The sequence below is a fragment of the Sturnira hondurensis genome, unplaced genomic scaffold (genome assembly GCF_014824575.4).
Source record: "Sturnira hondurensis isolate 20B ecotype Veracruz unplaced genomic scaffold, ASM1482457v3 Scaffold0022542, whole genome shotgun sequence".
NCBI lineage: Eukaryota > Metazoa > Chordata > Mammalia > Chiroptera > Phyllostomidae > Sturnira > Sturnira hondurensis.
Window position 1 is genome coordinate 37,361 of NW_028095173.1, and position 16,211 is coordinate 53,571.

At 42.1% G+C, this 16,211-nt stretch overlaps 1 pseudogene; it reads left to right on the forward strand.

Moving 5' to 3' along the window:
• Positions 1-12,435: 12,435 nt before the first annotated feature.
• Positions 12,436-14,240, forward strand: LOC118979563 (polymerase delta-interacting protein 3-like; annotated as a pseudogene).
• The last annotated feature ends 1,971 nt before the right edge of the window (positions 14,241-16,211 follow it).

The window sequence follows — 16,211 nt, forward strand, 5'->3', positions numbered from 1 at the left end:
CTTTTCATCCAGCTCGCTGATCTGATCCTCTGCTTCATCTAGCCCGCTTTTCATTTCTTCTCCTGTGTTCTTCAGTTCAGAAATTGTATTCTTCATTTCCTCTTGGCCCTTGCTGATAGTTTCTATTTCCTTTTTCATGTTGTTATGATTTTCAATGAGTCCATTGTAGTTTCTCTGTAGTTTCTGGTAATTCTCTATGAGCTTCCTAATAACAATTGTTTTGAACTCAATATCTGATAGTTCACTTGCCTCTATTTCATTTAGCATTCTTTCTGAGGCTTTCTCCTTTCCTTTCATTTGGGGTTTGTTTCTTTGTCTTCCCATTGTTTGTGAGGCTCTTCTTGTTAGCCTCTGCTTCTTAAATTGCTCTTTTTTGACTCCCTGGGGTTATGGTGTGAACTTCTATGGTAGAAGACCTGTGAGATTCAGTGGTGCAGTCTCCTTAATCTCCTGAGCTTGCTGGTCTTTGGCTGTCATTTATGTTGGCTGTGTGTATGTTTTGGGTTTGATTGTTGTTCACTCTTTCTTTGGTGGGTCCTTCCTTCTAGTTGATTAACTGAGGGTCACTCTGTCTACCATGTCTTGTGTTCTGTTGTGCAGGTGTGGACAGGTTGTGTTGAAGGTGGTTCTTCTATGTGTATGAGGTTTTGAGACCTCTCTCTCATTCTTGTTCAGTTGATTGTTCTGTGTAATTTCTCCACCATTTAGTTGTATTTCCAGATCAGTCCTGGGTTGAGGTTAATGTGGCTTCCACTCCCTCCTTCACCTTCTTCTGTTGTTATCTGTTAGTGGTTCCTTTGTTGGTGGGTTTACTCTTCCAGCAGGTAACCTGGTGTTAACAGTTCCCACCTACTTTTTTTTGTGATCAGTTGGAGGGTGAAGGCAAAATGGTTTAAGACAATGGGAGTGTATTCTATGGTATTTAAAATACAAACTTGTAGATAAGAGATAAGAGATCCCATGGATATATATAGTGTTAACCATGATATTTCACCCAACTAGCCACTTTTTAGAAAGTGGAAAAAAGATAAGACTCTTGTTGGGGGGGGGGGCAGTGTTATAAGTTGGTTCTAGAAAGCAGTGAGCTTGTGGGAGGTCAGATTATGAGGTAAAGTGAGAGTGAAAAATAAAAAATAGGTGTAGTGTGCAAGAGAATAGAGTTAACCACCACAGTATAAAGTTCAGGAAACAGTGAAGTGAGCTGTGATCTGGGAGGGGTGCTGTGTAGTATTTACAATTGTATGGAACAGCAATTATTTACAATAGTAATGGAGCAACAGTCATATGACAGAATCTATGTGATCTGAATAACAAGAATATGAAGTACAGGACATTGAGTAGTGTGCTATTGGAACATAAGTGAAATGAAAGACAGAAAATTAAAAATACACTATGAAAGAGAGAATGAGAAAAACCAGTCAAACAATGCAATTTAACAAACCAAGTGAAGAACACTAAACAGAAAGAAGAGAAATACAAAAATACTAATAAAATAAAAGATATAAGAATAATAAAAAAATAATAATACAAATATAAAATAATTTGCAAGTTCTTTGGAGTAGCAAAGTGAAATTTGTCTCACTATCTCAGTTGTTGGGATGATTCCTCTTTGTGTCTAACTGTGGTTCTTTCACAGCTCCAGATTTTATTGTTTCACCTGTGGCAATTTAAAAAAAAAGGAGGGAAAGAAAAATGAATTAAAAAGGAAAAAAAGAAAGAAGGAAGGAAGGAGGGAGGGAAAGAAGGAAGGAAGGAAGAAAGGAAGGAAGGAAGGAAGGAAGGAAGGAAGGAAGGAAGGAAGGAAGGAAGGAAGGAAGGAAGGGGGAATTATTTTTAATTTTAAAAAAAGCCTCCTGCTGGCTTCAAACAGGCCAAGCCAGTTCTGCTGGGCTTCCTGGCTGCTGCAGCCTGAAGAGGAATTGGCTTTGCTTTTCTCCCTTCCTGAGCCACACTCTCCACAGTTGCCCAGCCACCAGCCCAGTTCCTCAGTTCACTGCCCAGTACCCTTCTGCACCCTCCCTATGCCTTCACTCCACCAATTGCACTGTCCTTGAGGTGCACCAATTAGGGGCAACTCAAACACCGTCTTCTTGCTCTTTGCTGTCCTAGATGTTAGGGACTCTCAGAGTCCCTTCAGAGTAGTTCAGCTCCTCTTCCCCCACTGAGTTAAGTCTTTCTAGGGATTGCTGACTTCCTGAGCCCTGCAGCTCTCCTTTGCAGGGCTCTCCACCTTCCTCTTACAGAGCCAGTTGGCCCTGCAGGGTGGGGGCACCGCCTTGGCTACCTCTGCAGATGCAGGAGCCCCTGGGGTGCTGGGGCCAGGTGTGAGTTATCTCTGGGTGGTGGAGTCAGGCATGCTCCCTCCTAGGGCTGCAGGAGTGAGCACTCTACCTCCACTACTGGGTTGAGATTGACAGCTGCCAGATTGCAGTTTGGGTGTGCACCATCCCCAGGGCTTCAGATGTGAGCATGTGCCCTCTGTTGCCACAAGAGCACAACCGACAGGCAGGGGTAGGGGTGCAGGAGGCAGGGACAGCTGCTGTGAGAGAATTCCCCAAACAGCCACTGAGTGCCTCTTTTTTCTCTTTTTCTTTTTGAAAAATTCCTCCTATGTGTTCCTTCAAGCCTGCCATTCCAAACAAGTGCCTCACACCGCCCAACTCTCCAACCAGACTGGGACTCACCAGGTCAGGATCCGTCACTGCCCAACTCTTCCCTGCCATTGCCCACAGTCTCAGTGGGTGCACATTGCCCCTGTGTGTTTGCCACTTCATTCTTATCCCCACTCTGACTTCAAGCATCTGGGTTCCTCCTGGGGAGGGAGCTGTTGACCCAGCTCTCTGCCAAGATCCTGCAGCAGACCTGGCAGGCACTGGGCCTGGGGATGCAGCCACCTTGGTCCTCACGCTGGTCCCAGGGGCCTTATTATCCTGAAGCACTCTCCTTACCGTCTGATTTTTCAATGACCTCTACAATTTTTGGTCTCCAGTCTTCATATATGCTGGGATACCATTGGCTGTTCACTCTGTTCCTCAAAAGATCAGCCAGGTGTTTGCACAGGCGGAAGTAAACTCTTCTCCCACCTATCTCATCACCATCTAAAGGTCTCTCAAATAAGTTTTCAATTTCTTGCTCTTTCTCTTCTCCTTCTAGAACCCTTATGATTTGGATGTTGGTTCATTTGAAGATATCACAGAGGCTCCTTAGCCTATCCTTGTATTTTTTTATTCTATTTTCTTCTCGCTGTTCTGATTGAATGTTTTTTTCTTCTTTGTGTTCCAAATCCTTGATTTGATTCTCAGCTTCATCCTTTCCACTGTTGTTTCCCTGTAGATTTTTCTTTACTTCACTTAATGTAACCTTCATTTCTGTCCTGGTCTTTTTTATGCTGTTGGAGTATCCAATGAATTCCTGGAGTATTCAATGAATTCCTAGAGTATCCTGATAACCAGTGTTTTGAACCCTGCATCTGAAAGGTTGCTATTTCCATTTCATTTCATTCTTTTTCTGGAGTTTTGTTTCGGTATTTTATTTGGGCCATATTTTTTGTCTCCTCATTTTGGCAGCCACCCAGCATTTGTTTCTGTGTATTAGGTAGAGCTGCTTTGAATCCCTATCTTAATAGCATGGCCTATTGTAGAAAAACCAATCGTATAGAGTGGAGCCTTAGGTAATCACCAGGGCAGGGCAACCTGTGTCACTGTTCTGTGGCTCCATGTGGGGAAGGGCTCAGAGAAGGGATAATGCTGCTGCCTGGCCACTAGAGTTTTACCCAGTAAGAAGCTGTCTTCTGGCTCTCATTCATTTGCTAGTCACTTCATTTTCTCCCCATATTCCACCATTGCCCTTCCAGCTGTTGTTCTGGTGCTGAATCCCAGAGGGAGTAAATCTACATAAGTCCTAAGTCCATTGTGGGCCCTTTAAGGAGGGTCTCTTGAGAATCCCCCAGTTTTTTCTGCTGTCCCAACCCCCACTGGTTTTTATAGCCAGAAATTATGAGAACTTATCTTCCTGTCACTGAAATCCTGGGCTGGGTGGTCTGGTCTGGGGCTGGGATCCCTCACTCTCAAAGTATCCCTCACAATTTTTATCCACTACATAGATGTGGAACCGCTTGCTTCACACCTCTGCACCTCTCTGCATTTCTGCCCCTCCTGCCTGTCTGAGTGAATGTGGCTTCTTTAAATCCTTGGTTGTTGGATTTCCATACAACTTGATTTTCTGATGATTCTGGGTGATATCTGTTTTATATACTCTACTTGTAATTTTTGCTTTAGTTATGTGAGAAGGTGAGGCTTGTTTACCTATGCCTCAATCTTGACCTGAAGTCTTAATACCAATATATATCAACTTTCAATTTCTCCTTTCCTCATGCTTTCCTCTCAAAAACATGAAGAACAATTAACTAGAGTGATTTTCACACTAATTCCTCTTATACATTTGTTACTTTTTAAATGAAGAAACCCACTTCTTTTGACCTAAGATATGACTACTGAGATACCAATCACTGAAGATGCAAAGCCTGGTGTTCCAAGTTCATTTAAATCTGGGAGTTGGTCCTCTTAACCCAAATGACATAACCTTCTACCCCACCCTTTAATCTTTCTCATTTATTTTTTGTTCCATTCATCATTTTGTGCTTCTTTCCTTAAACCTTCTCATCTCTTTTAAACATAGTGATCAAAATTGGTAATTATATTCTAAATAATGGTTGATCAATGCCAACTCTATCCTTGCCCTTTTCATGTCATACTCCTGTTAATACAACTCTCAATCATGTTCCCTTTTTAAAATATAATAGCATTACAAATTACTGACTCATATTTAATTTATGGTCCACAATACTTAAGCCAATTCTTTTAGTACCCTTGAATGCAAATCACCAGGGCCTATGCATTTAGATACAGATCTCACTTATTTAAATTATCTTCCTCCAAGTTTTCTTTTCCCACTTCATCCTTCTAATGTATGCATTACCTGTTTCCAGAGACCCATTCATTTGATCATGCAGGAAGGTTTTTTAAAAAGACATTAAATGCCTTGTGGCCTGTTGATGTCATCACTGAGTCTCTTTCTTTCCTGTCTAATTAGAGGACAGCACTCTGCTATAGTCTTTTCTTGCTCCTGATAGAGTAAAAAAAAGAATGTTCTATTTCAACTTTGAAAGTTGCATCTCATTTCCTGCTTTAGTAATTCTGACCTTATATCTATAAACCTTTCTGCAGGCATCTGTCCTTGAAGCATCAACTTTTTCTAGAATTTTTTTCTATTTCAGAAGCTTCTGTGATTCTTTGATAAATTAGTTATATTTTTTCTGTCTTACCAATATTTTTAGACATGTATGTGAACCTCTTCTCTCTCTTGTCTTTGACAAAGTTCTAATAATGCACTTTAAGAAATATAATGTTATATTTAAGTAATTAATTAAAAGAGAGATGAAGAAAAGAATCCCAAATGAGCACCAAGTTTCTTAGGAGAATATATCATGTGTTGCTGGGATTGTTTTGAACACTGAAGAATATCTGATAACTTTTATTTGGAATATTTTCTTCCTTTAAATCCTCAATACTTATCTCTTCTAAAATATCTAAGAAAAAGATATTCCATGTTATATTCATCCAAAATTTGTCCTTGCCACTCTTTGTTCCCCACTTACACTAAATTCTCTACTTACCACTAGAGCTCATTTCTTCCTATCACATCCTCAGCAGGGCAATAATGAAAACTAGAGTGTAACTATCCTTAATATAACCCCAAATTTTATTTTATTTTATTTAATATATTTTATTGATTATACCATTACAGTTGTTCTATTCCCCCCCTTCATTCCCCTCCACCGCACACTCCCTCCCCCACCATTCTCCCCCCCCCCAGTTTATAACCACGTGTCTCAAGTTCTTTGGATTCTATATTTCCCCCACTATTCTCACCCTCCCCCCATCTATTTTCTACCTACCATCTATGCTATTTTCTGTGCCTTCTCCCCCCTTCTCCTCTTCCCACCCCCCTGTTGCTAACCCTCCATGTGTTCTTCATTTCTATGGTTCCACTCCTGATCAAGCTGTCCTCTTGGTTTGCTTTTGTTTTAGGTGTGGTTGTTAATAACTGAGTGTTTGCTGTCCTTTCACTGTTAATATTTTTCATCTTCTTTTTCTTTTGTAAGTCCCTTTAGCATTTCATATAATAAGGGCTTGGTGAAGATGAACTCCTTGAACTTGACCTTATCTGAGAAGCACTTTATCTGTCCTTCCATCCTAAATGAAAGTTTTGCTGGATAAAGCAATCTTGGCTGTAGGTCTTTGGATTTCATGACTTGGAATACTTCTTTCCAGCCCCTTCTTGCCTGTAAGGTCTCTTTTGAGAAATCCGCTGACAGTCTGATGGGTACTCCTTTGTAGGTGACTGTCCCCTTATCCCTTGCTGCTTCTAGGATTCTCTCCTTCATTTTGGTCTTGGCTAATGTAATTATGATGTGCCTTGGTGTGTTCCTTCTTGGGTCCAACTTCTTTGGGACTCTCTGAGCTTCCTGGATTTCCTGGAAGTCTATTTCCTTTGCCAGACTGGGGAAGTTCTCCTTTATTATTTGTTCAAATAAGTTTTCCACTCGTGGCTGTTTCTTTCCCCCTTCTGGTACCCCTATAATTCGGATGTTGGAACGTTTAAAGATGTCCTGGAGGTTCCTAAGCCTCTCCTCATTTTTCTGAATTCTCATTTCTTCATTCCTTTCTGGTGGGATGTTTTGTTCTTCCTTCTGGTCCATTCCATTGATCTGAGTCCCAGTTTCCTTTCCATCACTATTGGTTTCCTGTGCATCTCCCTTCATTTCAATTAGTTTAGCCTTCATATGTTCCTCTAATTTGTGACTTTGTTCCTCTAATTTGTGACTATAATCTACCAGTTCTGTGAGCATCCTGATAAATAGTGTCTTGAATTGTGCTTCTGAGAGGCTGGCAATTTCTCGGTCGCTTAGAGTTATTGGCTCTGGGACTTTGAGTTCTTCTTGCACCATCTTTTGGGCTGTTCGTGCCTGTTCCATAGCAGGATCAGAGCCCTAAAGTGTTCACTAGAACAGGGCAACTAAGTCGCTGGGTTGTGACGTTGTATGTGGGGGCGAGGTCAAAGAGGGACAATGGCTCTCACTGGTATCACAGGGCAACTAAGTCGCTGGGTTGTGACGCTGTATGTGGGGGCGGGGTCAAAGAGGGACCATGGCATCCTGTGTGCCGCCTGCTGCCACGGCCCTCACCGGTGCCGCAGTTGCTGCCGCCACTGGGCCCACGTGTTTCGTCCCACTGCCACGAGTGTGCCACCGCCATCATCCCTCACCCCCTGGGGCCTGCATGGTCTGTCTCACGGTGCGCGAATGTGCGCCCTCGGCCAGTCTGCCCCGCACCCCAACTGGTTCCAGGCTACCTGAGCTCCTGGGTCAGGGGACCTGTCCTGCCCGACCCTGCTCACTGCTGGCCCCGCCCCTCTTACCGTCCTATTGAATGGTTCATTGTTGTTGGACTTCCGTATAATTCAATTTTCTGTCCTTTGGTTGTGTCTTTGTTTCTCCAAACCTTTGTTGTATTCAAACTTGGTTGTGGGATGAGGCACAGTGTTTCTACCTATGCCTCCATCTTGGCGGAAGTCTCATAACCCCAAATTTTATTCAGTACAATTCTGTAACCACTTCTCAGCATTCCTAGTGCCAATGAATGTATTGGTCTAGTGACTCCAAGACACCTGGGGAACTATAATAGACCCTAATCATTGACTTGCTGTCCTCCTCATTAAACTACCTGCAGTCTACTCTCCATACAGTAGCAGAGCAACTTTTGGAAAATATAAATTACATTATGTTGATCCTTTACTGTTAGTGTTCTGTTGGCTTCCCTTCACACCCAAAATAAGATTCAAACTCTTTATTATGGTCTAAAAGGCCTTCTACCATCTGACTCCTGCCCACCCACCTTTTCATTTTGATACTTGGACCTTTATACCTGCTGTCTCCTGCCTAAAATACTCTTCCCTTCACATCACCATCTGCTTAAACATCAGTACTCATTACATTCAACTTGTCTGCTTTATTTTGTTTTCATTCCATTGTCCACAACCTGGCATCATATTTATTATACTTATGTGCATTTGTTTAATATGTCTTCTTATGAGAAGGTTAAGTTTTGTGAAGGCAAGGATTTCATCTGTTTTGTTCTATGCTGTATTTCCAGCAATTGAAACAATAACTGGCATACAGCAAGGACTCAAAAATAATTTTGAAATGATTAAATGATGAAATAATCCCTGATATTTTTATCTACTAATTTATCATATTCCTTGCTACCGGGACACAGATTAAGCACCATGATAAGAAAGGATTGCTTGGAGCTCATGGCCTTGCTCCTATCAGAAGTCCCATACAAAATAAATGAATTTGAATTTATGATATTGCTGCTTGGAAATATCTATTGTGGCATAATATTCTATGTCTTTCTTTGAAAGTTCACTGGGGCAAAAAATGTTTAGATTATCTACAGAAGAAATTTTCACTTTTCCCACCACTCCTCACAAAAGTCAAAAAGGACAGTGTTGATCAGGGTTCAGAAGTGGTAAAAAATTCTGAGTAAAACTCATTGTGGGTTGCATTGTGAAATCTAGGAAAGTGTTAGAGCATGCTAAATACTTATAGGGCTGAAACAAGGATGGTACTTGAAGAATTTGTTTCTTCTCTGTGTCCCCATCTACATCTTCCAGGGAATGAAAAACACAAATTATGATCACGCGGTGAATTTCATTTGAGATTTGTTCTGGTCTGGAATAAAAGCCTGAGGGAGAAAAAGTTGTCTAGGATTTTCAAGGACTGGTCTCATAAAAATTCTTGTTTTAAAAAAAAAGTTTATCTGGTAAGTCAAAAATACTGTCTTCCAAATGTTTCACTACCATTAAAAATCAAGATATGATCTATTTAGCAATTATTCATTTATGCATTCCATTATTCATTTAAAAATGGTCAATAAACATTTGCTGCACACTTACTATGTCCATGGTACCAGATAAATAGCATTCACAGCAGTGGGTGTAGGCATAATAGAAGGGATTAAATATGTGTTTCCCAACATCCAAGAGATTACAGGCTCTCTACTAGTCTTTAGGCTTCAAATACTACTGCTCTCTGGAATGCTTGTTAAAAAGAAAAGTGATTATGATCCAAGCATCCAGGGGCAGCCCAAGGTTTAAAATAGAGAAACAATTTGACCACAGCCACTGGAGAAGTGCTTGCCTTTTCACCCAGCAATTCCACTGCTAGGATTGTATCCTAAGAACCCTAAAACACCAATCCAAAAGAACCTATGCACCCCAATGTTCATAGCAGCACAATTTACAGTAGCCAAGAGTTGGAAGCAACCTAGGTGCCCATCAGTAAATGAATGGATCAAAAAACTATGGTACATATACACAATGGAATTCTATGCTGCAGAAAGAAAGAAAGAGCTCCTACCTTTTGCAACATCATGGATGGAACTAGAAAGCATTATGCTGAGTGAAATAAGCCAGGTGTTGAAGGACAAATACCATATGATCTCACCTTTAACAGGAAGCTAAACAACAAAACAAACAAGCAAGCAAAATATAACCAAAGACACTGAAATAGAGAACAGGCTGACAGTGACCAGAGGGGAGAGGGGAGGGAATTTCAGGGGAAATAGGGGAGGGATTTAGTGGAACATATATAAAGGATACATGGACAGCAACTGAGAAGGGTGGAAATGGGAGGGAGGTGGGGAGCATGGGGGTGGGATGGGATGGGAGTAATAGAAAACTGTACTTGAAAAATAATTACATTTAAAAAATTGGAAAAAAAATAAAGCAGGCCAGTGGTTAGAAAAATAAATAGTGTTTGAAAGTCTTTCTCCAAGTGTATTACAAAATAAACAACTCCATTATATTCATTGTTAATAAATGTGCATTTCCATACTTTTCTATGTCTAATTACTTGGACTTCAAATAATTCAGGTTCTGTGCTAGGGTTCACTGAAATTAGTGAGAGGATCATGATAAGGTAAATGTGTGATTTTGCTTACAAACACACGTTCTATTCTTTCCATAAACATATGAAAACAAGCTTAACGCTGAGAAGAAAACTTAGTTCATCCCAGTTTTCCACTGTGTAAACCACTTCAATAGAAATAGATGGGTTGGCTCAACATTCACTCCATCCTCTGTCTACCATGCCTTCCTGCACTATGGAAGCTTGAAAGATAAAGATATTTCCCTTATTCTTTTGAAGATGTGCTTGGGCAAGATCCAGACTCAAACCTGAGTTATATAGGGAAAGACATATTTGTTTTGCTGGAGCAGATGTAGCACACAGGTAACATAGCTCCAGAGCCTATTTTGAAGCCAGCTTCCTGAATTCTAGATTTTGGCCCAGGTGGTGGATTTCTGAACAAACAGTGGAGGCAGTGACTTCCTGAATCCAGACTCACAGTTAAGGAAATATGACCCTGGAACCAACAAGCAAGTCCAGTGGCCTCCTGATTTCCCAAACTTCCTGACTGTGCTGAAGTCACAGTTCCTTTCCCAGGAGGGTTTGGTTTGTCCTTTTGATAGTAGTCCCTGGAGGGCTAGGGGGCCTCTGATCCTCCAATCCTTCCAACAGTTTTATAAGCATACCTCCTTCACCATAAAATAGCTTAAGTGTTTTCTCTTACATCCAGCTGAGCCCTGACTGAGAGAACCCTGAACCGCAACTCTACCCTGGAGATAAATCATCAAAACCAGTACCCTCTGCTTTTTCTGTCGACAGAAAACATTCTCTGAGTCCTTATCTAAACACTACTTTGTGTGATACGTTGAAGTGTTTTTTTTACACTATATTAATGACTCCTAGAAAAGAACATAAAATTCCTTTTATGTCTCCTTGTCCTCTCTCCTCCTCCATTTTTAGTCAGCCTCCATTTCCTGGGTCATGGTAAGCTCCTTGAAGCAGATCTGTTAATGCAAGGGTCATAAAAAGAAGACGTGCCTTGAAAACATTGTAAGGAGGCTGGGTGGGGCAAGTTGGATTCAAGAAAGTCCATTTTTGCTTTGTTAAAATTTATTTTGTTACAAAACTTTGCACCTGAAAAACATCAAAATCTAGGATTCCATATGTAGGGTTAAGACAGAACACTAGAGATAAAGTAGTGAAGCCTTCCAATGCTGACTGAGAGAATGAGACATTTAGTTCTTTGTAATTTTCAAGTCAACCCCGACCTTCCAGCACGTGGAGCAAAATCACCATCATCATCATCATCATCAGCAGCAGCAGCAGCAGCAGCAGCATAGCTCCTACTTGCTTAGAGCTTATACTGTGGAAGACCTTATGCTATAGCAATAATTACTTCCAAATCTCACATCACTGCTGAAATATCATTTCCTTTCTATAGATGAAAAACTGAGGCACAGAGGAAGTAAATTGCCCAAGCTTTTAATTCTGTTTGAATATAATCATCTTTCTAGTACAGTCATTCAGTCCATCATTTAGTAAAACTTTTAAAAAGATTTTGTCTATTCACTTTTTTAGACAGAGGGGAAGGATGGGAGAAAGAAAAGGAGAGAACCATCAGTGTGTGGTTGCCTCTCACACACCCACTACTGGGGACCTGGCCTGCAAGCCAGGCATGTGCCCTGACTGGGAAACTAACCAGAAACCCTTTGGTTCACAGGCCAGTGCTCAAGCCACTGAGCCATGCCAGCCAGTGCTCGTAAAACTTTTGAGTACCTCCAAGGAGCCATACTTCCCAGGGGGCCATGCCACCCATGGGGTCACACAGGAGATTAAGGAGGAATAGGTCAGACACAATACTGTCAAACTCTCTGTTCTTGAAACAGAAGAGGCCAGTCCTGCCCACTGCCATTGTCCAGGAAACCTGACACCACCATTTCTTTTAAAGAACACCTTGCACCCTGACCGGTGTGGCTGAGTGGGTTGGGCATCATCCTGCAAACTGCAAGGTCACCAGTTCAATTCCCAATCAGGGCCAAATCCCCAGTTCTAATTGATGTCTCTCTCACACATCAAGGTTTCTGTACCTCTCTTTCTTCCTTCCTTCCCCTCTCTCTAAAAATAAATAGATAATATCTTTTATAAAGTAAAATAAAGAACATCTTGCTTTGCTTCTGACCTTTTCGTTTCTGCTTTTCATGCCAGAGTTTGCAACCAAGCACCGCCTCTTATATTATATGTAAGCTTGAGCAAGTTATCTAACCCCACTGAGCCTGTTTACTCTTTCTTAAAATGAACATACTAAAACTATCTACCTAGTGGGGGTTATTATAAGAATTAAACATAAAATTGTAAATAGAACATTTGGGAAATTTCTAGCAAATGCAAGAAGCAGCTAGTCACTCAGAAGAGGCCAAAGGAGTGGGCTCACCAGATGAAAGAGTCTAAATTGCTTGCTATGCAAGATGGCCAGGATATCCCTAGATGAGCTCACATCAAAGAGGGACTGCTGCAGCAAAGGGCAGGTTAATGCCAGGCCTGGATTTGCCAGGTATCTGATCTCATGTTGGGATCCAGCTGAGCCTTCTCAGCCAGCCAGCATGCACTACCACTTTCTAGCAGAGGTCCGATGCTCAGCAGAAGATTAACCCCTCAAATGTCCAGGAAAAGCTTTTGCAGAAAAATGCCCTGTTCCAGATCAAAAGGAAAGCACATAATGCCAGAGAACTCCAACAAGCAGTACCACAAGGTGTGCCAGAAGCCCCATCAGGTGGCCAATGCCAGAGAAGTTGAGTTTGAATGGGAGTCCCCTGCTGCCTCCCTGAGTGTACCCCTCCCACATTGGGATGGTGAGCCCAGATCTGTAGCTCACTAAAACCAGGCACCACAGTGAAAGGCCATGGTGGTACCTTGATGGTACCACTTTGTGGCCCTCATGTTGGAATAAGGACCAATGTCATCAATAACCACCAAGCCAAGGAGAATTTATACCACTTGGATGAAGATGATGACTCTGCAACTCCCATTCCCAGTAAACAGATGAAATTTGCAAGTTCAGGCAGCTTTCTCCACCACCTGGTGGGGTTGCATAGTCCCAAGCTTTCCATGTTCAAGGTCCTCTCACCAAAGTGGTTCAGAGTGATGTATACACAACCCCTGCTCTCCCCTCCTCTGTTCAAATAAAAGCTTTGACCAACATGTCCAGGACAAGGGCCCCCCACCAAAGAGCTACTGCCTGCTGAGCCTGTCCTCAGCCCTTTGGAAAGCACTAAAGTGACAGAGAAATGTACCCTCAAGTCACAGAGGAAGCAGTTGCTAAGATTTTCTCTACATGTGGAGTCCTGAAGCAGGTTCAGCTGGTCCATCCTCTAGTAACAGAGGTGGTCTTTGTGAAGAAGGATGATGCCATTACTACAGAAAAGAAATGCAGTAACACGTGTCTGCACAGGCAACCAATTAAGTGCAACCTTTACATGAATGAGAATGTTATCACCCTGTACCAGCCCATCCTGCCACAGCTTAGTAATAGTCCCTCAGTAAAAAGGAGGGTAAGCTGCCTTTCATGGTGAATTCTGCTGCCTCATCCAACTCTCCTCCTGAAGTGAACACTGACACCATCTGTAGGGGACCGGTTTGTTTTGGCCTGGCAAATGTGACTCAGCTCTGTATGGAAAACCTACAGAAGCAAAGTGGTAGGCAGGAGCTAGACCTTCAAACCGAGTTTTCCTATGGGAATCAGGCCTAGAAAAATACATACAGATTGTTATGGCTTGCTCTTGCTAAAACTCCATCTCCCTGGACTAAAACAACAAATACGTATTGTCTATCTTCAAGGTAATTTCCAAAGCCTGTATGAATTCTCCCAAGGACAGAGCTAATCAGTTCTTTGCCATTCCCCTCTGCATATTATTTTCATCTTCTTGATTGTACCTAAAATGTAGACAATAATATTCTATGTAATAGATAATAAATCTTTCTCTGATGTAAGACCCCAGGAAAACAATAAAAGCCTGCCTAGGCAAGGGTCGAGGCACTCCCCTCTTGAGGGAGTGGCCGAGGCACCCACAGACACTCTCTCCTTGAGAGAGTAGTCGTGCCTGTTCCCTTTTTCTCCACAGGATTGTTGTCTCCTGTGCATTCATTCTCGCCATACGCCACAACAGGTGGACTCTGCTGGCCAGGGTCTGCCACAACCATCCTGAAGGTGCTCTCCAAGTCCTCAAGGGCCTTTGGGACCACACAGCCCACAGAATTCCAAGCCAAATTTTGAGGGGAGGAGTGAGGCAGCCATAAGCAGGGGCAGAGAAGGGTGGCTCTGTTGTCCAAAGCAAAGCTTGTGGCCCATGGTCCTTTAGACCCAAGGCCCTGAGCATAAGAAAGGTAGCAGGAGTGCTGGAGAGCTTCCTCAATTGAGAGACTCACCTTTCTGTGATGTGTTATACTCTGTACTATTCTGTACATTAACCTTTTCTACAGTGTGTTTCTTCTCCCTCCACCTCATCATCAAAAAACGAAGAAAAGTGCTGAGTGTAATAACAGTTAATATGTGTTAGTTGTTGTTATTACCCTTGCTGCTATTATTATTATTATTCATTATTATTTATTATGGCAACACACATAAGAAGTGCAGAGTACTTAGAGACTATGAGAAAATGTTAGGGTATGATCTTCTCAAAAAGGGAAGACCATAGAATGGAAGGCCATTCATTTTATTTCATTGCCATTTTATTTATATTTTTAATTGAACTTGTTAGGGTAACACTGGTTAATAAATTATATAGATTTCAAGTATACAATTCTACAATACATCATCTATATATTGTAATTGTGTGTTCACCACCCCAAGGCAAATCCCCTTCTATAACCATTCATTCCCCTTTTACTCTCCTACCTCCCTCACCTCTGGCAATCACCACACTGCTCTCTGTGTCTGTAAGTCTTTCTTGTTTTTTTTCTTCTTTGCTTAATCAGCTCATTCATTTTAATCTGACTTGATTTAAAGTTTAGTTTAAAGACAAAAGTCAGCTCCTGACTCCCAAATATGTGAGCTACTAAGCTTTGCTTTAGTAATCCACACTGATTTCTACCTTCCTGAATTAGAAGTACTTCAGTACATTCCATTGTTCTCTCAAAAAAATAAGTTATTTTGTAATAGAGGACTTACTTGGGTGTGCTGTTCCACCCAAATCCCAACTTTAGTACTGAAGGATTTAGTCCCTCAACTGCTGCCCCCCAAGAACCCTCAGCTCTCAGGCTTGGGAATTGCCCTCAGCTGGTTGAAGACACCACCTCAACCACAGTCTTACCTTCTTCCCAGTCCATCCTGCTTTCAGAGTCTGGTTGATGCAGGGACACAAAAATCCAGCTTCAAAGCCCTAACTGAGGACAACTCCAAAGGGCTATTCCTGCTGCTGAGTTCCCCTTAGAGTCAGCCACTTCACAGCCTGGCCCCCTTCTGCCGATCCCCTCCCTAGCAAGTGTTAATCCTAAGAGCATGCCCTACCTAATACACTCCTTGCATGTTAATCTGATTTAGAGTCTACCTCTCAAGAATCCCACCTGCGACATCCAATTTGTAGATGTAAACTCCAAGTTTGGTACATGTCAAAACAACTATCTTCCCAGAGAGCAACCTTAACTCACCACTACAGTAGGCACCTCCGCAGTTTTTGTGCTTCTCATCAGCAGTGTGGTCTTCCTGGGTCCTGTGCCTCAGAAGGTCTGTCCCCATTGAAGGACCTCCAAAGCAGTCTGCTTACAAACCTGGTGTAAGAACTTCAGTTCCCTGACTGTGTCAGCTCCTCCCTCATAGCTTTTGTTTTTCTATTACTCATCCGCAGACCTGAGGTAGAACGCATTCAAATAATGTTCCTCCCAAAACCTTATTCAGGGCTTTTTTAAGGGACTGGGCTTATGAAGCCTGGTTCCTACCTCACTTAAGGTGAGTCCTCCCCATGAGGCTCCGCAGAACTTTATGAGGTCTGTCAGGCCCAGTGAACCTCACCTACCAGCACAACTGGTGCTCATATGGCTTGTCCAATCCACGGGATTTAACGTGAACTGCTAATATTGTTTTCTGGTTGGAGATGAGCATAAATATTTATCTCCAAAACAAAGAATTCAGCCCATTTTATAGCTGTAATTTTTAAAAGACTGAACAATTCCAAGTTCCCTTTGAATGCAAAAGGATTATTGTGCCCTGGTGGTGTGGCTCAGTTGATTGGAACATCATCCCATAACC